The sequence below is a fragment of the Ixodes scapularis genome, unplaced genomic scaffold (genome assembly GCF_016920785.2).
Source record: "Ixodes scapularis isolate PalLabHiFi unplaced genomic scaffold, ASM1692078v2 PGA_scaffold12__126_contigs__length_90152505, whole genome shotgun sequence".
NCBI classification, from domain to species: domain Eukaryota; kingdom Metazoa; phylum Arthropoda; class Arachnida; order Ixodida; family Ixodidae; genus Ixodes; species Ixodes scapularis.
Genome location: NW_024609838.1, coordinates 44,101,356 through 44,126,524, shown reverse-complemented (window position 1 = coordinate 44,126,524; position 25,169 = coordinate 44,101,356). Strand labels below are relative to the sequence as shown.

The 25,169-nt window shown below is 45.5% G+C and overlaps 1 pseudogene; it reads right to left on the bottom strand.

The window, feature by feature from the left end:
- Nucleotides 1–729: 729 nt before the first annotated feature.
- The window catches only part of LOC115325875, a 34,473-nt pseudogene continuing 10,033 nt past the window's right edge, over nt 730–25,169 (bottom strand).

The window sequence follows — 25,169 nt, the reverse complement described above, 5'->3', positions numbered from 1 at the left end:
AAAAATTGCTCCAAAACCTGTTTCACCTGTCTCATCCCTGTTTTAGTGTCACTGGAGTTGTAGTCGCCCACTAAACTCCTAATCATTGTCATCTTAGTGACTGCAGAAGTGGCGTACATTATGTCGTTCAATATTTAGCAATGGAATACACGAGGATAGTGTGCGCCTGCTACTCTGCTCACCGAGCCAGTTTTTACCTTTTTGTTACAGCTTTCAGTCTTCTTAAGCCACATTGTTTTTTCTTGGTTGTGGATGTAAAGAATCAAATGTTTAGATTACGTGGACTGGATGGCATGCTGGCCCTTTAAAGAAGTGGTGCACTTTTAGAGCGCAGCTCTTAGGTGCCCGTTTCCGGCTTGAACGGCGTCGTCGTCGTCGTAACTGCAGCGACGTTTCGGCACAGTGTCGAAACGTCCGTGTGGGGTCACATGACCTCAGGGGAGTTCGGATTCCCAGCTCTCGGGGCCCTCTGGGGGGGGGGGGGGGGGTTTCCTGAGGGGGTCACGTGACCCCCCTGAGGCCACGTGACCCCAGTGTCGCGCGACGTCACGAGGGTCCTGTGACCTCCTGGTTATGCCGACCGTGACGCGTTCGGAGGGAGAAGTAGCAGGCAGGATGAAGAGGTGAGGAGGAGGGGTATACCCTCCCCTCAGTATCCTTCCCTCCTCCTCCTCAAGAGCTGCGCTCTAATTCGGCATTACAGGGAGCTGTTAACGGCTTTCATTTTTTTTAGTAAATATTTAGAAGCATGAGTTCACCAGTGTAAAAATGACAGCTCAAATACATAATTTTTCTATTGGCTAAGCCTAACTTGTACATATCCATGGATTGATACTGTGGGCCACTGCGATTCACGAGTTGATGTTGAGCGAATTGGAGATTTCTACACAAATTGAGTTTGCTCATCGGACCAAGCATGGCTGGTCTCAATGTTCGACAGTAAGGCGGTAGGCTACGAGTTTAGGGCAAGCTCCTTCCACCTCATTCCACATCAGCAAAGCGAACACCTTTCCAGCATTTGCTCTGCTGCGGTGGACAGCATTGCCAACTAGCTGCCAAGACTGAACGAATACTGAGAATAAAAGAAAAAATCGCTATATCTCTACGTGGTGAATGATGTTGATTGGGGCAAAGCTCTGGTGGTGCTGATGATACTGATTTTATTGTTCATAGGTGGTGCTGACGGTGCTGATTTTTTTTTTATTGCTCATAGGTAGTGCTGAGTTTCGGGTTGCGTTTCGACTTCATTATTATTGCTTTATAGTCAATGAAATGCAGAGCCAGTGGTTCTTCTAGCGCATCAGCTTCGATCCGCTAGAAGCCGTGGGAACGCATCTCCACCGCTTAAGTCAACGGTACATGTCAGGAAGAGAATGTGTGGTGTGGAACAAGGTTATATATGCATTTGAGCATTTGACCGCAGCGCCCTCTCGTCTATAAACGTTGAGCCAATGTAAGCATAACGCAATTATATACGCATTTGACCGCAGCGCCCTCTCCTGTATAGACGTTGAGCGGCTACATGCAACCTTTCATCCATGACCCAGATGGGATGGCAATCGATGTGAGCATGGACGTCGAATGGATGGACAAGGCTAGACCCTAAGGAGCTTCGCCCCTAAAACAACATGGAGGCCTGAAGGGAAGGGAAGGTTACTTTTGGGACACAGGCAGCCAACAAAGTGACAACAGCTGCGAGAGACGCTCAGCTCTTCCTAGACATCGTCGGCGCGTTTCTCTAGTCTTGGCACTTAAACAGTTAAATGGAGAATGAAGAGGGAGGAGAAAAAGCGACGAGGATCTGAAGTAACATCAGTATTTCACCATGTGTAGTGGAAGGGGAAAGCGCATACGCCGCCCGTCACAGTGGACGAATAAAGCGCCGTGCGTGTCCTTGTCAAGGTGCCGACAATCGTTAAGGTCCATACTTTCGATTTTGGGATTATGACTGTTTTTAGTGCAGTTAGTGTCCCTCAATTGCAAGGTGTAATGTTTTTCTCGTTACTGTGCGTAGTTTTAAAGATATCGACGCCTCAAAGTTTTGTTTGGGGCGCGGCCAACAAAACCGAAACTAGCCGCTCGAGGCCCCGGCAACACTGGAAATCAGCCGCCGCGTGAACGTGACGTCAGCATCGTTCTCGTTCAACGAGTACGCAGGCCGAGCGGCCCTACCTCTGTTGCGTTAGCCGTCTAAAGATAGGAGGTAAGCTGATTTTGTTTTCATTCTGTATACGTGGTCCAGCGTATGTAGCAAGAGTTAGTGCGTATACCCAAAAGCTAGCGACTGGAAAACCCGTGAACTCGTACGGTGCCGTACTCGGCTGCCGCCGCCGTGTGTGCGCTATGCCGTACTCGTCGCTTGTATACCCAAAAGCTATCGACTGGAAAACGAGTGAACTTGTTCGGTGTCGTACTCGGCGGCTGTCGCCGTGTGTGCAATCTTCCGTACTCGTCACTAGGCCTAAATTGTCATCGGTGCTCCGTGGATGGAGCGGCGTTGCTCTATGCCGCGCTGCCAGTGACGTACAGTACTGGGGGCCCTTTCGCTCTGCGGGTCAGTCCCCGACACGAAGCTTTGAGGCTCTCCGGCGTGGGCCGCGGCGCCCGAAAACACGTGTGCTGGGTTGTACACGTCCGTTTTTTCGTTATTTTTTTCCTCGGGCGCGTAAAAGCCGAAGTCCAAAGTCCACTTGCCGAATAGCGTTCACCTACACCTTCTCCAATTTCCGGTCCGTTGGAAACTTAAAAAAAGCGCCTCCGTGTTGTGAAGCGGGTTGCTTGAGCAGCCCACAGCGCTACAAGTTATACTCGGCATCTTTCGAGGAACAGCTGGGCAGTCTTGGGCGCACCGAGTTGCATCGCTAAAACGAGTCTTGGAGTCCTCACGAGGAAATAAACAAAAGGCTATACTGAAGCAACACGGGCTACAGATAAAAGCAACTGCTAAACACGCCAATCACAGGCCGAAGTAGCGGTGGTAGCGGCTCAAAGAAGCGCACTCCGCGCAACGCCCGGACCGGAGAAAAAAAAAAGAACGACACTGACGTCATGGCCCAATGTTGCTTTAGCTATCGGCAACCCGCGGGCCGCCCGCTAAGGAGCAACGGCTCGCGGCGGGTCGCATTTTTATTATCGGCATTAGTTGAGAATGAGGCGTCCCACGGACGTAATATTTTGGCTGGGGTCGTATTTTGTGTCACTACAGCGATACCGGTAATTTATTTCATTTTGAGTTTTGGCCGGAGTTGCCCTTTAAGAAAGCCAACACCTCCCAGAAGGCTCAGCTATCGGGAGGGCCTGTCGCCGAGTTGCCCGCCGGCGTCTTCTTGCTTTACCTCATTTTCCTACTTTCCAGCTTTCCACCGCGCTCCGGGTGGTCGTTTCGTTTTGTGTTGACCGTACCCCCCCCCCCCCCCCCCCCCCCCTTCGTCTCAGGGAGTTCTCCTGCCGCGCTCGCCCACGTACTTTCTCTAATCGTGTGTCCTCACGGTGTTTGTGTAATTTCAAATTTTTTTTCGTCCACAAATATTTAATGTCGTAATTGTTAAATTGTCGCTTAAAAAACAAAAAAAAAAAAAAAAAGCCAGAAGCAATCGCGCTTCGATGGCTGTCAGAAAACCGACCAATGACGGCCGGTCTTACCTACGAATCGGCAACCGGCCTGCTGCCTAAAACAACATGGAGGTCTGAAGGGAAGGGAAGGTTACTTTTGGGACACAGGCAGCCCGGCCGGACCGGTCAAAACCCGGGCAGGTGGCAACCCTAGCCGCCCTAGCCCCCATTGATGTCATGCCGCGTGTTTCTCATGGCCGCCGCTCGCGGCTGCAGGTTGGGGACTATTCTAATTTTTGCCTCGCTATTAGGCGGCGGAATTGACCTTTTTCAGAGATCACTGGGCGCATGCGCCGACTCTGAGAGAGGAGAGGAAAGGGAAAGGCGCCATTTTTGGTGGCTCTCTCGCCCGCTCGGTCGCTCAGACAGTGCTGGTTATGCTTGACTCCTCCGGTATTCTCGCGGCTTGGCTTCATAGTCGTCATGCCTCACCACCGCGCAGCAGAAGGTTGCACAAATAGAAGTAAACATTCTTGAAATGCCAAATTTTATAAAGTTCTTGTAGCCTTTGGCGGGTGGTGCACGAAAGCACCCGATGTCAAACGCCCCGCCTTTTTTGCCCTACTTTCAAAAGCCTATGACGAGAGTCCCCGTGTCAGGGGGCTGCATCATCAATGTGACGGCGGGACATTCTGCTTTTAACTAAAATACAGCAAATGTGAACATGATGATATACCTGAAATTGGGGTAGGAAAAGGAAAACGCAAAAGGACACAGAAAAAGAGCCGGCAACGTCTCTTGAGACGTTCCCCGTTTTTCCTTTGCGTTTTCCTTTTCCTACCTCAGTCTCAGGTTTAGTAATGGAAAATGAGCGTGCTGGTAAAGAGATACGAATACATGAAAGGATAAAACATCAAGGACGGGGACGGATACATGACTTCTTGAAAGAAGTATACTCCTTCCGTCCCTGTCCCCGATGTTCCATCAAGCTTTCATGTATTCACATATCAAGTTTTCCATCATGTTAAACTTACACCAGCTCGTCTGCACTCTGACCATTTTTTGTTATTAGTAAACGTGGAAACGAGGTTGGGTGACGTAATCGTGCCGTACCCGGTACTCAATTAAAAAATAACAGCATAAAGCTTTCCCTTCTTCAGGCGTGCGCTATGCACATTCGCGTCTTGCCACGTAAAAAAACGGACAAAACACTTAAAGCGAGCGAAACGAATTTAAGCCTTACGGAGACAGAACCTTAATGAAATTTCTTGGCAACCAACCGTGAACCCCCCTGTTTGCTGGGCCCACTTAGTCGAAGGTTCGTAAACGTGCCAAATTCAAAGATGGATTGTTTCTAACACACCGCTCCTTACATTTTGACGGTGCAGGCAATCCTTCGCGATATCAAGACGGCCCGGATTTCGCACCGTCCGAGTTTGTTTACACATTCCCGAATACGGCAACGTCCCGTACCCTCGCGCGGTACACAGGGCGGCGAAGTGACGGACGCGATAAGCTTGAATAACTTAAGCGATCAAGGAGAGTAAAATCAGCTGTTTTTAGCGGCCGGGAATCATAAACGGAGCTCACAAGCTCCGCACAAGGTGGATGGTTGGGTCGGTATCCAAGCTGGTCACCATTACTTTCCTTACATAACACTCTGCGACTCTGCTTTGAAAGCAGACCCCTTTTTTAGTTGCTTGCAAGACGCGACACCGAAGTGTGTCGCGTCTTGTATCTTAGACAGAATCCTCCAGGCCGTTCTCAGCCATTTCGAAGAAAATATGCACGCTAAGCGACGACAGAAAGACACGTTCAGATTGGTGAAGGACGGAACAACGCCACCAGAAAACACACGCAAAAACATGGACCGGGAGACAAGCCAGGCCTAGCGCGGACGACAGAGAGACGGTCCCGGAGCCACCAAAAGTGTTTCGAGCGATTCCCGCGAGGGCGCGCCACGATCGTAGCCAAAAGAAAGGAGGTGTGTTTTCTGTCATTTATGACAAGGTGAACAATGTCAAAAGTGGAAAATGCCAATTTTTTCAACTTTAAAATCGTTGCACAGCTCCTTTAAAGGACACATGCAAAGGAAAAAAAAAACTTTTTTTCAAAGAGGCTAGATCGAAAAAAAATATTATAAAACGAATTTACAACGAAGAAAAAAATTAGCTATATTTACGGCGCAAAATAAATTTGTAGTTGGCGCCCACGGTAGCCGCCGCTGGTCACGTGGTAGGCCCGCGCGCCGCCGCCGCAAAGTCACGCAGCCGCCGCACGCGTTTCTCCATGCCGCCGCCGCCGCCGCACAAGTTCGTCTGCTTCGTGGCGCTTCCGCCGTCATCTGACCGGTGCACAGGTCTATCACGTCTGCTTGCGCTTTTTCAGGAGTTTCCTTTGGGCTCTAAAAGTTACTTATTAATCTTAGTTTTTTTGTGATACTTCAAACAAAGATGAATAAGTTACTTTTAAAAGCCATAGGAAGCCTTTGAAAGAGCGCAAGCACCACGTCAGCCGAGTGCAGCTGTAGCCTCCACCGTGGTAAGGAGAAACTAGCGCCACAAGTCGCAAGTGGCAGAAAGTAGGGCGTGAGACTGAAAAAAGTAATTCAGTCAGTCAGTCAGATGGGCCAAAACTTTTTTAAAACAGGGCGGGCATTTGTAGGAGGAGTGCCTCTGGTATCGTGAATAAAATAAAATCAAATCAAATATCGGGAGACCGCCAGATGGCGCCACCAATGTCGTTGGCGTGCGCAGGCGCGGCAGGCGCCCTCCGGCCCTTCTCCTCCTCCTCTCTCTCCCTCTCCCTCCCGCTCCTTTTTTTATTATTATTATTTTTTTTTTTTTTTTCGGTTTGTTTTCCCCGTTTGCTCGATCGGTGTCGCGCTGGCCGCTGCGAGCGGCCAGCGCGGCACCGGTCGAGCAGACGAGCCGTGCGCGCTACACTTCGCAACAAATGCGCTTCGCGAGATATTAATTACCAGTGCAATACAACAAAAACAGCACGTTCATTGAAATGTATATTTTATTGAACACCATTCAAATTAGTTGCAGTATTCCAAGCACGTATTTACAAACTCCGTCGGCAGCCCACCGCCCCTTGAGCGGAACCAAGAACTGTAGTAGGCAGTAAACGTTACCAAATATGTAAAAACCAAATTAACCACTTTAATGTACAAACTAACAGAACAGCACTTATAATCGAATTATCTAAATGCGTCTATAAACAACTCCTACAAACAAAAATGCTGAATACCCAAACAAACTAATCAACTCCGATATAAAGCAGGCTTGCATTTTAATTTAATTAACGCAGGGTTGCAGGCGAGCTCTATAAGAATAAACAATAAGTAAACCATAAACAAACTCGCTAATTGGCAACGCAAAGAAGAAAAAAAAATCTTCTGGAGTGACTGATTGTGGGCGCTTTTAGGTACTCTATCCTAGAAGCTGTCAAATTAACTAAAGACTCTAACAGCGACTCACTTGGAGGAACCAGTCCTTGCAGCAACGGATTCGTAACAAGAACGGTGAGGCACGTGTTTTTCCGCAAACGAATCTTCCTACATTTTGCAAACGCGGTTGCACCGGCGTGCTTGCTGCACAGACGACACGGACGCAGCTTGCTCACCGGCAGGCTTCCGAAGTCCTGGCGCTTTGCGTACGCAATCCATTTCGATGCTGTAATGGAAAGATTGAGAGATCATATATTTCAATGCTTCCAGTTTCGAACATTGGCAAAAAAGTTTGATATAAAGGCTCACCCGCCGTTTGTCGGAAACCGGAAGAATAAGCACTCCGAGTTCTTTTGAAGAACTGTTACTCCACTTGGCCGCGCAGTAGACTCCGTAATACGCCGTCATGAGGCACGCAACCCGCTCGGCAGAATCTCTGTCAAACTAGAGACGTCTCTAATCCCTCTAATCATTTTCTGAGCGCAGACGCGCAGCTCCGTACTCCGTAAAATCTACACTTTCGATTTCAACACGCGCGGAACGGTTTGAAAGCTTGGAGTGACGAGCTCAAGCAAAAAGAGAAGACAAAAACGGTCGTTTGCCCTCACACTGAAGGTTGGTGATTGGTCGGAAGAGCCCAGAGTGCTTCGGTTTTGGTAGCGAAGATCCTATTCACGACGCCAGCGCTCAAAAGTACAGCGGCGAAACAGTCTGGCGTGAGACTGTTGGCTAGACCAACGAATCTGCTCTTTGGGTGGACGTACGAGAGAGAAGCCAGCGACGCGGCGCCCCAATCGGCCCAACCGGGAACTCCGTTAGCTGCATTCGGCTGACCACGTGACGAATATGGGCCCGTCACGTGATAAATAAGGGCCACTTTTCTGCGGCGCCCGCAGGCGCCAACTACCATTTCGTATTGCGCCGTAAATATAGCTCTACATTTTTTTTCTTCGTTATAAAATCGTTTTATGACATCCCTTTTCCATCTAAGCTGTTAAAAAAACATGTTTTTTTTTCCTTTGCATGTGTGCTTTAATGCTTCAACAAGGGTCGAGCCCTTTGACGCCCGCTCAAAAGCCTCGGCGAAGGGTCTGCCACGTGCACCCATAAAAAACTGCACGGCGCGATGCAGAGTGGACAGATTCCGTTGCATCAGTTCCTGGACCCTGAACTGGAACATCTGCGTGCTCATAACAGTAAGCTTCTTCCTAATCTCCCCGAGAGTACCACTGGGGTATCTATCTGGACAGTGCTGTGGGTTCTGTTGAATAGTTGCCTTCAGCAGGTAGTGGTTGTTTAGCAGACCATCCGGCACTTGGTCAAGCACTTGGCTACGTTCAAAGTCCAAGAGGAGAGTTAAGGTCTTCAACGTCTCACTGCTCTCCAACGTGCGCCAAAGGAGGTCAGTCTCCGGAGCATTGAAGGTCCAGAAAATGATACTCAAGCTCGTAAGACTAGTATTGCCTGCAATGCCCCCCACGAGAATCCTCGACAATGCTGCGGTGGCACGGAACTTAAGAGCGACATGCCTCATGCTGCTAGTGATCGACAGAAACAGTGCGAGGTAATTGCAGACCCTTTTTCGGTTCAATGATCGAGCGTAATGTTAAGCTCTTGGATGTGATGGTGTTGAAGCAGATGAAAGGCGCTAGGCAGCATTTGGCGAGAACAGCCTGATGTAAAGCCCCCAAAATCAAACGAACGCACCTTGGTCAGGCTTCTAGAGTTCTTCAAGCTGCTCTCAAATACTTGAAGGTCATCAATGTAAGTATCAATCTCCAACCTTCCTTCTGTCCTTGTCTCGTGCATGAGTAGGACGATATGGTTCAAATGAGGAATAAAGAAGTCCCCGAAGAGAACCTGAAGTTCAAAGTCGTCCCTGAAGGTAACTAGTTCAAGCGACTGGTTGCACGCCAGCGCTTGCAGAAACACTGTAGTTGGGGACGTCCATGAAAGGTAGACCGAGGGTCAGCTTCTTCATCGTAGTGTTCTTACAAACAGCCTCCGCAAATGCAGGGATGTGGTACACTGTTATCCAATGGACAGCGAGCTGTCAGCCTGGCTCGCGCCAGGCTGACAGCTCGACTCTAGAAGGAATTTGGTTTTGACGGTTGGAGCGCTCCAACCGCCAAAACCAAATTCCTTCTAGGGTAGTTCCCTGCATTTTTCCCAGTCTGGCTGGCGTCAACGGCTAAATTATTACATCTGGCAAAAACGCTGCGACCATTTGACACTAAGCGGCGAAACCCTCTCTATACAGGCACACTCGGTTAAAAGCCACAAACAGCTCCAAGCACGGGCCCTCCCAGTCTCTGTCCGAGCAGTCTCCCGAAACCCGAGACGTTTCTTAATGACCGCAGGGGAACCGCTCCCGCATTGCGGCCGCTCTGCCCCCGTAAATACTCCCTCCAAAACGCCAACACCAAAATCGAAAGATAAAAAGAAAAAAACATGCCGACGAACTATAGAAAGATCGACTTCTCTAAAAAACACCTTAATTAATAAACAGGATTTCTACATAGTTAGCTCTGCCTCTTTCACCCCCTTTTCCACTGAAGTAGTCTGCTCAGCCCCATCACCAGTGTGTATGCATTTAAATGTAAGCTTTCGGGTTCGGTTTGTCCAGTTTGTGTTTAAACTTGTCATGTATAAATACTTGGAAAACCTTCCGTGCCCACCGCGTTCATTCATTTCGGTCAACCTTTGTGCAAATTTAAACTTAATAATTGCCTCCCTGCTTTCAAAAGACGACCAGCCCATGTCCCCCCGTACACCCTCATTTGGTGTCTTTCCATGTTCTCCCAACGCCAGGCTGCCTACGCTTCTTTGTCGAATTCCCAATCCTGTTTGAACCTCTGATTTCATGCACAGTACCCCACTGCCAAAATACAGTCCTGGTACCATCACTCCTTTCCATATACCCCTGACCAGGAGCGTAGCCAGGGTGGGGGGGGGGGGGGGGGGGGGGGAGGGGTGTTGAAATGTCAGAATACCCCCGAAATTTTACTTTATTATATATATATATATATATATATATATATATATATATTATTGTGTGTGCGATTGCACGAGCACCTTTAAACACCTCCCGAAAATATTTTCTGTCTACGCCACTGCCTCTGACTACTTCATATCTATTATAGTTCCATAGTTCCTTGAACTTCATAATAGATGAATTTATTTTCCCTTCTGTAATTATATTCTCCTCCTGTTCCTCTAGATATTTCGTTCCCTCATTGAGCCAGACCCCCAGATATTTGTATTTTCTTACTTGGTCTATTTCAATGTCTGTACCCTCAGGTGTTCCCTGTTTTCGTCGTTAAACACTGTTACTCCAGACTTGTCACTACTAAAACTCATGCCCAATGTGTTCCCTTCCTCTCCACACATTTCAGCTAGTTCCTGTAACGTACCCTGGTTATCTGCCATAATAGCTATGTCATCTGCATACATCCGTCCTGGCATTACCTGTACTACATTTCTTCCTCCTTCCATATAACTCACATCAAAACCTAAGTTGCTCTGCTCTAATTTCTTTTCCATTTCACTGAGATATACAGTCTTAGTTAGTAACGCGTTACTAGTAACGCGTTACTGTAACTTCGTTACTCTTTTGGTAACTTGTAACTGTAACGAGTTACTTTTTAAAAATGTAACTTGTAACTGTAGTTCTATTACTTTTTCTGAGGTAACGAAAGTAACGACATTACTTTTGTCGTTACTTTCCTTTTTTTTTTTATGAATAATATATCATTGAACGAGTGCAATCTAGCTATTCCTTGCACTTCCCAAATTGTCTTTTCCGACATTTTGAGTGTCAAGTTGGCCTTGCACAGACTTGTGAATACGTTCTTTCTCGCGAGTCACGAGTCGAATATAGTCACGTGTAGATTTGATGAAAAAAAAAAAAAAAATCTAGTTATCTTTATTTACGCGCTTGTCCTTTGTGGCTGAACACTTACATCTTAGTATCTTGATGCACTATCTATGTAGCGGTTTCTCTTTTTTCTGGGCAAACGCTTTTTAATGGGGTAAATCAACCGTGAATCAACAAAACACGCGGAGGGCACTGCTCATGTTTTGTATTTTGATTTGCTGCACTACTCAGGCTTGGCGTCAACAGTTGAGGCAAAATTTACTGCTGTTTGTGCAGGGTTTGTTTCTGGCTTGCTGGGGACGAACTGAAATATGTCCAGGGACTCTATGAACCCAGAGCAATCGTCAACGAGTAAGAAGGTAGCGGCAAATGCCCCTCAAAGGGAATCATATATCCCTCCGCCACCTCCGCATCCAATAGCGTCCCATCGTTTGCGTGATGTCGCGGCCAACGCCCGAGGAGGGTCTTGCCTTTCTGTACGTGTTGGCTTTATCTTTCGACTTTGACTTAGCATTGTGGAAGCCACGAGAGGGAGATTAGAGTTTTCCCCCTCAGATGCAAACAAATACGACTTTCGGGAATTTGCTTCCCCCTCCGATGAATACAAAGGCTGCTTGCTTTCAGGGGCTCGGTTCCCCCTCCAATGAATACAAAGGTCGCGTTCTTAAAAAGTGGGATCGGAGACAAGTTGGAATCCATTGAAGCGGAACAAGGAGCGTTTCCAGTGAACTCTTCTTTCGACTGCGGAGAGATTTGAAAAGGGCGTATCACGCTTGTGGGAGGAGCTTCTCCTACCTTCTTGACTTGTAACCGACAGTGATTCCAAGGATTGGGTATTTCTGTTGGGTCCACGTTATTTCCCGTGCAATTTCTTCCAGCGCTCCAGTTGGGTGCCTGTTCAGCAAGGGCAGGGACGTGTTCGCCATCAAACGAGGGAAGCTTTCAGACAATACATTCGAGAAGCAACTGCTGCGAGGTTACAATATAAACTACAATATAACTTTTTTTTTTTTTTTAAATTTCATGCAATAAAACTTGGGGTGGGGTGTTTTCTAGTTTCTTCTTAATCTTTTTGTTATAGAAAAGTCACTTAAAAGTAACTTCGTTACTTTTTAAAAGTAACTGTAACGAGTTACTCTTTTGTTGTGGTAACTGTAACGGTAACTTCGCTACTTTTTTTTGAAAATAACTGTAACTGCAACGAATTACTTTTTGAAAGTAACTTACCCAAGACTGGAGAGATATCATGAAAAGTAGAAGTAACGGTGGACAGCCCTGCTTGGTCCCACTTTTTATTGCTGCGGGTTGTGTAGTTTCTGCTTCCTATGTTATAATTACCTTATTATCTTTGTACACCTGCTGAAAAAACCCAACCAAATTTGCATCTAAGTTATATTCCCTCAGCTGACTCCAGAGTTTTTCCCGGCTCACATTATCGTATGCTCCCTTGATGCCCAAATAAGCTAATCACAAAGGAGTCTGATTCTTCATTGCTATCTCGATACATGTGTGGTGACGAATAAATTATCTTTTAGTCTTCTATCTCTTCGGAATCCGTTTTGGAGTTCACCCAGTTATTTGCATATCTTCTGCCCATTCCTCCATTCTCCGCTTTAGTATCTGCATAGCTAATCTGTATAGAACTGAGGTTACCGTTATTGGGCGATACGACTAAATTTTGTCTTTTTTTTCCTCGGCCTTTATATATTAGTCTTTTCAAATCATTAGGCACCTCTCCTCTCATAATTATATGTGATTTATCACATGTCGCAACTTCAATTCGCTTGGTTTTCCTAGTGTCCTAATGAGTTCCATGGGTATGTCGTCTGGGCCTGTCACTGTACCTGTTGGAACCTTACTTTCTGCCTTATCCCATTCCATCGTGGTCGCCCCCATTGTCACATAATTCTGCTCCTCCTCTACGCTGCTGCTGTCAGTGATATATCCACCGTCCCCCTCTGCTCAAGCTGGGAGAAAGCCTCTTCGATTGTCTGCCGAATATATTCCCGTGCCTCTTCCCCCTCCTCTCTTCTCCCTTCCTGTGTGGTTAGCACGTGTTGGAAACCCTCTGTCTTTCTTTCCTGCGCCTTTAATGTGTTCCCAAAACCTTATAGCTGCATTCCCGTTTTGTTTCTATTTATTTCCATCATCCACTGCACTCTTGCACTCCCAATTATTCAGACTGTCTAAGTTATTGTTTTGCTCCTGCAGGTGGTGGTGGGCTGGCAGGCGATCCGCGTCAGGGTTCTCATCACTGATCTCCATGACAATTGCTGGATCGCGCTTCCCCGCTTGTTCGCTGCAGCGCGAGTGAAGCCACCGGACGGCCATCTTGCTCGTAGACGATTTGCGGTTTTGCTAGCGTTTTGCTGTGGGTTTCCAGCATGCTATAGGCACGTTTTCGGCGTTCGTTGTCATTCGTTGAAGATGTTTTTTAAGACTCTGTGTAACCGTTGAGACTTCCCGTTGTGAACACGTGGAACATTTTACGAAAGCGCAGTGCCGCCGGAAAAAGGCAGAACTCGTCGAAAGCAATTTTCGCAGGTCTCGCGGCAACATCAAGGCTTCCTTGGCACGCCGAAGTGCTGCGTCTCTGTGCCCTCGCACGTTTGGATACCGATAAAGAATCGACGCCATGTGGATGTGTTTTGCGAGTGCCATGTGCGTGAAGCTGTATGTAAAGGCACAACTCGTCGAAAGCAAGTGTCGCCTGATCAAAGCTTCCTTGGCACGCCGAAGTGCTGCGTCTCTGTACCTTCGCACGCTTGGATACCAATCAAGATTCGTTTCGGCGCCTTGTGGATACGTTTTGCGAGTGCAATGTGCGTGAAGCCGTATGTACCTCTGGGCACCGCTTAACCTTTACTCTGACTGTATTTGTAACTTGCGTCACTCGCGGTCTAGAAATGAGCTTGATCCAGTGTCCAGTGGCGACGGAAGAGGGGAGAAAAGGGCGGCGTCAGCGGCGCGTTATTTTTGTTTTGTTTTTGTTTACTAGACGTTTATGGCAATGAAATTAGTAGTACAAAGTCTGTATTTATTTTTTGTCGCTTTTTCCTGTTGCACTGCGCTTTCGTAAAAATTTCCACGTGTTCTCAACGGCAAGTCTCAACCTTTACACAGTGCGTTAAAAATCTTCTTCGACGAATGACGACCAACGAGTACGCTGCCGCCAGCCTCTGTAACGCAAGCAAAACCGCAAATCCTCTACGAGCAAGATGGCCGTCCGGTGGCTTCACTCGCGGGAGCGGGAAGCGCGATCCAGCAATCCACGATTTGCAAAATGGCGCGCGCCACTTATAGCGCAACGCCGGAAACTTCGACATTTTAGGTGCGAGGTTGAAAGCTGATTGGAAAACAACTAGGCTTCGTGATGCATAGTTTTGGTTTGCCTTGAAACACGTGGGTGTAAAGCTCGTGCACGCAAGCTGTCCATTCGTTCAGCCTCTTTTCCCTTTCCGTGACAAAATGCGCGCTGCAGATCCGGCGAATCCCGGAGAAAAGCTCACCGGAGAAAAGCTCACCGGAGAAAAGCTCACCGGAGATAAGCTCACCGGAGAAAAGCTCACCGCAATACCGACGGATGCGGAGAAAAGCTCACCGGCCATTGAGCGTATGCGGAGAAAAGCTCACCGATTTTGTTTTCTTCTTTTTATAAGGAGGCTGTTAGATCATGCGTAACAGATATCAATTTATTTATCATTAAAATTCGTCAGCTTTGTAAAACAGAAAAAGTACTTTTTTGTATTATTTGTCAAGCTTATTGGATATATTTCTTCCAAATTAATAATTGCGGGCCAGTGATTTCTGTGGTTTACTCTCTAGGACACGAAAGCCTAACTGAAATCTTTATGAACTTGAAGAACAGGAAAAATTTCGAAAACTAAACAATATCTGCCTAAAACCTAAAAATCAAAACTGTAAATGCCGAAAATCCGAAAGTGCATGCGCAACAACGCGGTGCCTGATATTCTCTTTGAAGCTTTTGTTAACAACAGGATAAGACAGTCAGTAGGGGCGAGTTGGTAGAGGTTATACATGATGAAAACCGCTCCAACGACGATGACGGAGTGAAGATAACAAACACGACAGGACGAATCTGTTCTTGCAACTAAAGTTTTGCTAGTGAAACTAACAGAAAGAAAACAGCGTAGCCGACGCTGATTACATCGAGAAACACCTACTTATCCATTAGGCACTACACAATATTTGGAGCATAAACGGTTCACACACCGCTGTTCATATTAGCTCGCAAAGAACAGACATCTTTATTTGACAGAGCTACCGACGTCGCACTGTCAATAAATTGTTGTCTTTTTTACCGGTGTACGATGTTCTCATTTTATACTTGCGGCTTCATTGACATAAAGAATGGGTGAGTAATAATTTCTGATGAATCAGTAAATGTGCCAAACGAGCTTCAAGAATATCACAAAAAGAGGACATATTTTTAATGAAGTGACGAATGCGAATTGTGTTAAATTGCCACAATTGACGCGGAACCCATTAGGTTAAAAAAAAAAAAAATCGGTGAGCTTTTCTCCGCATCCGCTCAAAGGCCGGTGAGCTTTTCTCCGCATCTGCCGGTTTTCCGGTGAGCTTTTCTCCGGTGAGCGTATCTCCGGTGAGCTTTTCTCCGGTGAGCTTTTCTCCGCCGCCCAGATCCGGCAGTGCTCGTTCGGCTGCCATGGTGAGCGTGAGCCGTCTGTGTTTCTTCTCCTCAGCGCGGCTATCCAAGCTCCTCTCTTCGCAAAATACAGCCTAACCGAAAAAAAAAAAAAAAAAAAAAAAAAACTTGGCGTTTTTTTTTTTTTTTTGCCGTACAAGTAATTCGTGCAACCAAGTGCAACACAGTGGGCCGGCATGGCGACAAACAAAGCGACTCGCTAACTCTCGCCCGGCCGTACACTCTAAAACCGGTCCCTCATAAAAAACGCTGTCCCTCTGATTTTAGAGGGGACAACAATGCTTTCAGGGGGACAGCCCTTTTTAAGAGGGAAATTGAAAAATAAAATAGCAACATCTAGAGGGACACCAACATATTAAGAGAGACCAAGGAAACCGTTTCGTTAGTCCCTCTGAACAGGAAAGACAGACAAAAAGATTCACGCGTGTCCCTTCATATTAGAGAGTTTTAGTAGACCGTGTTTCCCCCTCCGCTAGCCCTCCGCCACGAAGAAACCGCCACTGCGCCTGCGCGCCGATGGCCTTGGCTGTAGAGTTCCGGGTAGCGGAAGGGCTTAGCGGATTTGGGAAACACGGTCTACTAAAACTCGCTAATAAGAGGGGAACGGTCCCTCTTAACTGGACCAATGTAGTTCGGTCAGGAGGAGAGGGGCAGGCGCACTAATCCACGGCAAAGAGTTCGGATGGTGCTGAGGCTTCGCGCCAATTCAGGGAGAGCTGGAAACGGTCGTTGCCGGAGAGTCGCAAGCGTCATGCTGCTCGTTTGACTTCCTTCGGGTGAGTAATCCTGTCATATTGGCGCTTTTGTTTTGTGTGCATTGCGGGTGGGAATAACGAGCCATCAATATTTTCACGCTGGCTGTGAGATGCACGAGCTTTGCATGTAGAGTGAGAGTGTTCAGCTGTAGTCCGCGGACGCGGTCGCTTCCTGGATCTGCTCGTTCAGCTATAGGACAAAGCGTCGCTAATCGTTTGCCCTGCCGTGAGCCGCAGGGCTGTCTTTCGCACAAAACACTTTTAGCGGATTAGGGTGTCCCAATGTGTACGCGTCTGTCTTAAGCTGGTGATATCAGACCATTTTCTGTCCAACGCTTTTGTCTACTTTTCAATTTTGAACGCGCGATCGTTCTTCTCCCAGCTCGAGCTGCTAACTTTGGCAGTGCTACGCCGGCATTTTATTACCGGCAATTGCCTGGCATTTTATCCGTGAGCGTACACTGTCGGCATCGAGTACTACAAAGGATGGCATCACCCTCCCTAAGGCAAAGCCAACATTAAGGCACCCTAGCTGGGGCAGTCAGTGTTTGTAAGCTTGGCTCGCCGATTTCTTTCTCGGTGTGCGCTCTAAATGCTTGAGGTTGACCGCCCGAGAGCGTTGATTGACAGAAACAATGTTGGCGATTTTGCGTTTGTTTGCCTTCACAATTCATTACAGCAATTTACACTGCAACGTTATGTTGTAGACATCGTTAGCGTTGCAGTGATTATGAACATTTTTTTCTCAAGTGGGCGGCGAGTGAAAACCCATAATGTGTGTGTATGTTTCTGAAAAGGGCAGTGGGATTGGACGAGCACAAAACAAAAAGAAGAAATAAAGGTTTTTTTTTTCTTCGCGTGTTCGCGTTGCGTCGGCGTCGCGGCGTCTGGGGGAAGGGTGTAGCGGCGGCCAGGGAGTACATTTTTTTTTTTTTTTGGTATTCCTTTGGCATACTGTTTTGTTCGTTATATTTCGACGGTCGTGCCGGCACAGCTACCGGCTATTTTTTTTTTTTTTTTTTGGCGCCGACCATGTTTTTGTTTTTGGAGATTTTATTTATGATGTTTATTATGCTCTTTGTTTTCTGTAGCTGCTGGCTGAATATTTTTTTTTTCTGTGTCGTGCATCCGCGAAAAATATATAAACAGAAGTTTGCTTTTTTTTTCTTTTCTTTCTTATGCGCTTTAGGGCTGGTGCGTTGACTGTGGGCGTTAAATGACTGACCGTTATTAACAATCTTGTTTTCAGAGTGAGGCAATGGCAACGAACGTTGACATGAAGGGAATCAGGCGGGGGTTCCGCTCGGATTGCTCGTGTAAAGAGCTCTACCGGGACCCTCTGCACGGTGGAACGCACCACCCTTAGTGGTGAGCCTACTGCGGCCACCCGCACACGGTTCACAACGAACTCGGTAATTATTAACTTTTTGTATTCCGGTATGTAGGTAGGCCCTATTTACGTTCTGCTGGCATATGCACTGCTTCTGAAAAAAAAAAAAAAAAAAAAAAAAAATGAATGGCTTGCGGCGAAATATTTACAGAAATGTAATTTTTTATTTGATTATGTTGCTTTCTAAAACATGCGCTAGATCACTTCTGCAGGTTCGAGCCGCAAATGCAATCCATGCTTTCCAAAGCACATGGGGCTTCTAAAGTTCATCTACTACTAAATGCGTTTTCGTTTTGTCTTGGTAATACAGAAACGATTGATTCTCGTAAATTAATTAAAACTGCAGTCTATTCTCGTACCAAAAATTAATAGTAGCAGAAGTTGCGTCATAAGCTAATGTCACTCGCTATTTCATCGCATACAGATTGGGTTCCGAATCTTTGAACTGTTTGCACTTTATTTTCGCATTTGTTTCCTATCGCCTGCTTGATAACAGGTGAAAGCGCTTCATTACCTTTATTCTAATTCCCACCCTCTGTATCTAAAGGAAAACAATATGGTCTTTCATTCAGCTAAAGGTGGATGCACAACTTCGGTTCCATAACACGATCGTCACCATGCTGGGAAACCTGGAGGAGGTAAAAGGGGCCTTCTGCGGAGAAAACCCAACAACATTCTTGAACATTAAGACCATCCTCCGGTCTCGATTGTCCAGAAGTTCTTTCATCACCTATGGTATGTGAAAAAGCGAATGCAAAAATAGAAATCTAAGTTTGACGCTGACGCAATTTTTTTTCTTTTTTTAAGAATTGCTGTTTGCAGGACGATTTTACCCCTGACGAAAAAGTTCCAAGACCCAAGACTTTCTTCGGTTCGGAGAAAGGGATCGTTTCTGGGAACTGGTCAGTGAAACTCACCGCTAGCACGACTATGGAGCGGGCACCAGTCATGTGCTTATGGGTATATTACATAACGGGACTTTCCTACCCCGTGGCATGTGGACAAACCCTTGGACTCCTCTAGGGTCTGCTCGTTGAAAATAAAGTGTTTCGATTCAGTTTATGTCGGAGAAGCTCATAGAATCGCTTCTGGCCGTTCAAAAACAACAGAAATTTTGAGCTTCTGCTGATGGCAAGAGACGCCGAATAATTAGTTTTTAATGCTATGAAGTGGGTAACTACGCTCTAAAAAAAAAGCACAGGAATCTACTTTCCCGAGCCAGCACTTGGAAAGTCAATCACCGTAACTCACGGAAGCAGCTCAGCGAATCACGATGCCGAAACATAAGATTAGACCAAAAAAGCCAGTCCGAGTTGTGACATTAACCAATGCAAAACATCACGCTTGTTGTGCTTAATGTCGCAACTCATTTTTTTGGTATAATCATATGTTTCGGCATCTACATTCGCTGAGCTGCCTCCGAGAGTTATGGTGATTGTCTTTCCAAGTGTTGTGCGGGAAAGTAGACGCACGGGCTTTTTTTTAGAATGTACTTTTCTTTTTGTGTTATCCGCTAAAAAAAGTTTTTTTTTCCAGCACGATTGTATTGTTGTTGTTTATGATAGGCAAAATGAGTCACTCTGCAGCACGAAATTTTTTGTGTGATAGCTTCCAAGAAACGCCGATTTCTGGGGTCGTTCTAAGTCTTTTTTTTATTCGTAAAAGCTACCAGAACATCGTTATAGAATTATTATTTTGATGAAGACATATCAAAATATTTTCTTGTGTCATGGCAAATAAAACAGTGTTTACTCTTAAAGATTGTTACTGTTTTCTTTAACACATTGATTCCGTTTATCAAACAAGATATACAGATCAAATTTCAATTCTGCTACGCAGCACAGGATAACTTTGGTTAAGCCATATCAGCAAAAGTGCGAGAAGTGCAGTGCAGCATGTCACCTGACACTCAAAACACGAAGGAGCAGAAATTGTACGATACAATAACAGAGGTAACTTAAAGCCGGGGTCACGCTGCTTATACATCATACAAAATACATTCTGCAGACATGTTCCAATGCGAGTCACCGCGACATCCGTGCTTTGTATGCCACGTGACAAAGTAACCTCTTGATTGGTTACCTCGTGGCGTACGAAGCGCGGATGTCGAGGCGACTCGTTTCGGAACATGTCTGCAGAATGTATTTTGTATGAAGTATAAGCAGCGTGACCGCGACTTAAGGGGGACTATGCCCCTGCATTTTAAGCGGGCCACCGTCCCTCCGAATTTAAGGAAGAAAATATCTAAAAACTGTCCCTCTTAATTAAGGGACTCTAACCTCAAATTTAAGGGAGACGCCGCCTCGCTTATTTTAAGAGGGGTGGTGTCTCACTTAATTAAGAGGGAGCATCTCCATGTAATATTAAGAGGTCTGTCGCCCCCCTTAAAGTTAAGTGGGAAAAAATCGAAGAAATGTCCCTCTTACTAAGTGGGACCGGGCTTAGAGTGTACTCGCTTCCACGCCTCTGCCGCAGCCTAGGAATAGCCGGCACGCCCATTTTGTTTTCCAACCACACATTCCGCTCGCGCATGCGCAGCAGCTGCCTTGCAAATCGTGGATTGTGATTGAGATCAGTGGTTCTCACTTCTCTGTCCAGCCACGCACACCACCGCCTGCGTCCTTTGAAGTGCAATAATTCTTCTTCTGATTATTATTATTATTCGTCCCGAAATGCTACACACGGTATGGCTAAAATATGCGTTCTTTCTACGTTCCACACATTTTTAATCAATTACCAGCAGATATCTGGAACCTTATACGTCAAAGAAAAACGACGAAAAAAAGCGCCTCCGTCATGTGCATATAATAAAAGAAAAAGTATAACTGTCATTTTTTTTCCTCACATTTCTGTGGTGTATGTTTTGTGCGACTCCGCTAGACTTACCACCTGGAAGTTCTGTCCCTCATTTTTTTGTGTCGATCTTTGAATGTGCTGTGAACGACCGTGCCGTTCGGCACGTCTGGTCACCGCTGACCGGACGATAGGTCCACGCCCTGGTGACGGGCTCACGGTGAGGGGAGAAGGAACAACACAGACTCCTTTCTTTTAACCACAAAAATGGTTTACTGAAAATCTAATAGACATAAAACAAAACAAACAAAACTCCCGACGGCAAGGCACAACGGACCGTCCCACAGAGGAAGCGCTCAGGCGCGACTTACCTTATACGATAATATCTATACATGAAAACACAGCGCTCATTCAAAGAACGTTTTCTGCAATTAAGTTCTTGCACTCAAAGAAAAAAAAAATTAAAAGGGGGCTAGACTATACAAAGTGATATGGGGGTGAGTGGCGCGAACCTGAGTCTGGTGGGTGATCAAGGTGACGCGGCCTCTTGCGATGTCGACCGAACCCGGGAGATCGATGTGCGCTTGGGTGCTGTCGGCGTGGCTCTTCGGCACAGGCACTCACCCACGAACGCACACACACTTGGGCGCCCAAAGCAGCGTTTGGACCAGGGAGCCCAAACTCCTCCCGCGCTCAGCCTTCCGTCGCTACCGCAATCCCGCCCAAACTTCGCGTTGCGTTCACCCCCCGGCCAAGTCTTCGCGCACACTGCCTTGACTCGGTTCGAAAACAAGCCGAGGCCTCACTTTCCGGGAACATTTCTTTTCTTGTCAAAACAACAACAACAACAACAACAAAAGGAAGAAACCGCCCGAGTTGGGGACAGAATATTCCGCCGCACCCTCCTTGAGAACGGGGGCCGCGAAACAGCCCCAGCCGATGGTCCCAGCTCTCCCGCTCAACCCGCGGGGCAAGGGGCGACCGACATCTGGATGTACCCCTTCACGAAAACTCCAAAATATAAAAAAATAGTCGAATTCTGCGACAATGATGTATAATATGAAAGTGTTTGTACCTTTCACTGTTAAAAAAAATTATTGTCCGTGGACTTGCTTACAGCGTTTTGAGATACGGAGTTACGATTCATGCATTTTGCACAGCATCCTGGCGGGTTAAAAATTGATAGTCTTTTGAAAAGAATCTTGCGTAGTATTGCATACCATTCTACTTTCTCATTTGGTGAAAGTTTGTTTAGTCACATGCAGATGCCTTCATTGCTTCATTTATTTAAGGAGACAGTAGTGCTCCGACACTTTTGGAATGACAATTTCAAAACGCTTCATAAGCCTGCACACCTTTTTCGTGTTTCTCCTCGCTTTAAGCGATGTGTGACTAGATATGGGAAAAGACTGCGCCGTTCTTATGTTTCAGAGGTCTTTAGTGCTCTTCCTGAGGATATATACAGTATTACTGGCAAGGCTATGTTAAAAAAAATGGCTTCGTTCAAATAATTTTGAAAGCTCGCTAATCCTTGCGAGATTTTTTTGTTATTTGTTTTGTTTTGTTTTGGGGTTGTTTATTGAAAGCTTTCTTGTATGTGTAAATGGTTGGGGTTCTCTTTGGTCGCCTGTCCGACTTGCCCGGTTCAGTCGTACAAGCCTATAATGGCTCAGATGAACCTGTCACTTGTGTACTGATGCCTGCTGGGACAACAACAACAACAACAACAACAACAACAACAACAACAACAACAACAACAACAACAACAACAACAACAACAACAACAACAACAACAACAACAACAACAACAACAACAACAACAACAACAACAACAACAACAACAACAACAACAACAACAACAACGACAACGACAACGACAACAACAACAACAACAACAACAACAACAACAACAACAACAACAACAACAACAACAACAACAACAACAACAACAACAACAACAACAACAACAACAACAACAACAACAACAACAATATTTATTCCACTTTCATGTTTGTTTTCAATATTTTCGGGCTCGTCAAAGCCAAAGTAGGCTTGTGGGACATGGCCCGGAAGAGGTAGTAAGCGATTATATACATCTAGTTAACAACACCGATAAATAGTCATAGTTGTCCGGGATGGGGGAGGGGAGGCGGTGGGTAGTCAGTCACTTTGTACATGGCACGGATAGAGATAGTAAATCACAGTAGACCGGTAGAAACATTATAGACATATGTACAGGTACATGTAGAGACACACAAAGCACACATATAGATATCTACATGCCAGTGACAGAAATAGTCAATCACAGTGAATAATAATTCATAATTCATAATTCATAATTTATTTGTGATGGAGGAGCATATCCACAAAACAACGCAGGTTCGTCAAAGCCTTCAAGGGCTTGTGTGACTAAACCGAGGTTGCAAAGATATCAAAATAATTATCACAAAAGAAGAGAGAAAAATGAAAAAAAACATAAAAAAATTGTGAACTTAACCAGAATTAGCAATAGTTCCAGTTGAAGCTTAGGCTTCCAAACCATAAAAAATATAAAATTCAATAAAAATAAAAAAAGTCAGGTTATGTCACTAAAAAAAAAAAATTCACAGAATCGTTCCTTGATGAGTTGCACGATGCAGGGTACGTCGAGGTGAAGATTGAGATTCTCAGTGCATGAGAACAGTCACAAAATGAGTCATGAAAACAAAACAGAACAACAAATATGACGCAGAATTTGACACAAGCAAAATTGAGTTATATCACAAATACACCACATTGAGGACGGCACCCTATTTGTGTCATTAATAGTAACCATAAATAAAAGCATTATTTTAATCAATCATCTTCGGACTATACGCAAGATGCACCAATCAAAAGACATACCTAGTGACATTACTAGTGGCGACAAAAAGAAAACTGTCAAATAAAATCCAATAAGGGCGTTTGAGAAAAAAATACAAAACGCAAAAAAGAACACACACAAAAAACACAAAAATGTTATACATTTTTAGATCGACTCATCGGGAGACAGAAGGCGAAGCGATTTTCTAAGCTTTTTTCTGGAAGTGAAATCAGGGAAAGTAGCAGGTAAATAATTAAAAATCCGAGGAACGTAGAAGGACCGCAAGTTTTTGCCATATCGAGTGTAACATTTGGTGATAACAAATCGTGGAACCGTTCGGAGTTGCCGGATATTCGGACGAGGTGTTTTGAAGTCAGTATTCCAGTAATGACTAAGGACTACCGTTTCCACAAACAGAGATTGAAAGTTGTGCATAGATAATATTTGAAACATATCCTGAGAGGAAGTGGTAGGCCTGTAGTAAACATTACGCAGCATTCCTTTTAGAATATTATTGATTTTTGCCTGCCATAATCCAGAGCAATTTCCAAAAATGGTGATTCCGTAGCGGAGGGAGCCATATGCTAACGAGTGAACTATGAGTTTCCTGAGATTGAGTGGTAGAAAAGCCTTAATATTGTACATTAAGCAAGAAACGCTCCTTAACTTAGAACACAGTCTTGTGAGGTGTGAATTCCAAGAAAGATCAGAATCAAAAATAATTCCTAAATACTTCACAGTGTCTGAGAAAGCGATGGGAGTGCACTGGCAGTTGACACAGTGCGACGTGTGGAGGAAAAGTGGAGTATTTAGATCAACTACCTTAACGGGGTTGTGAAAACATACTAACTTAGTTTTTGAGACATTGATATCTATAAGATTATGGGCGAACCAGTTCATTAGTCCTAAAGAACATTCCTGGAGCATCTCCATAGCCCTTGAATAAGTAAGATGACTTGTTAACAAAAGAGTGTCGTCCGCGTATTGATAAAGGGAGCAGTTCGAAACAGAGGTAGACATATCATTTACATAGATATTGAAGAGTAAAGGCGAAAGTACAGAGCCCTGTGGGACACCAGATTTTAAAGAGACTTTGACGCTGTGTATGCCTTTGATTGAAACCAGCTGGGAACGATCTTGCAGGAAATTAGTGAGTAAGGACAAAAAAGGACCCCGGAAACCAACAGCTGAAAGTTTTTGCAATAAAATAGAGTGACTCACTGTGTCGAACGCCTTTCTTACATCAAAAAAGCAAGCGCAAATAAACAGGTTGTTCTCAAAACCCAAATTTATCTCATCAGATAGCGCTTCGAGAAGGGGTTGAGTCCCACGACCAGGCACGAAACCGTATTGGTTGGGAGATATTATGTTGCACTTCTCTACGAAAGAAGACATAGTGATGTAAATAAATTTGTCTAATATTTTAGCTATACATGGTAGAATAGAAATTGGCCGATAGTTTTGAACCTGGCCACGCTGACCTCCTTTAAAAAGAGGTTTAATAATAGCAGAATAGCAGTTTTCATTTCGATGGGAATGGAACCTGTCTCGATCATTGTGTTGAGCATAAGTAGAAGAGTATCTTTTAAGTACCTAAAATTTCTACGGAGATCGCTAAGACATATTCCATCATAACCTGGTAATTTATTTGGCTTGAGCCCGAAGATTATTGACTCGAGATCCTGCGATGTCATTTCAGGAAGAAATGCGGAAGCCGAGTTCAGGGAGGGACTAGAAAAGGCCGCTGTGGCCGATAGCCGGGCACTGCCCGAGAAGGAAGCAAAAAAATTGTTGAAGGTATTTGCCGTAGCCAGTGAAT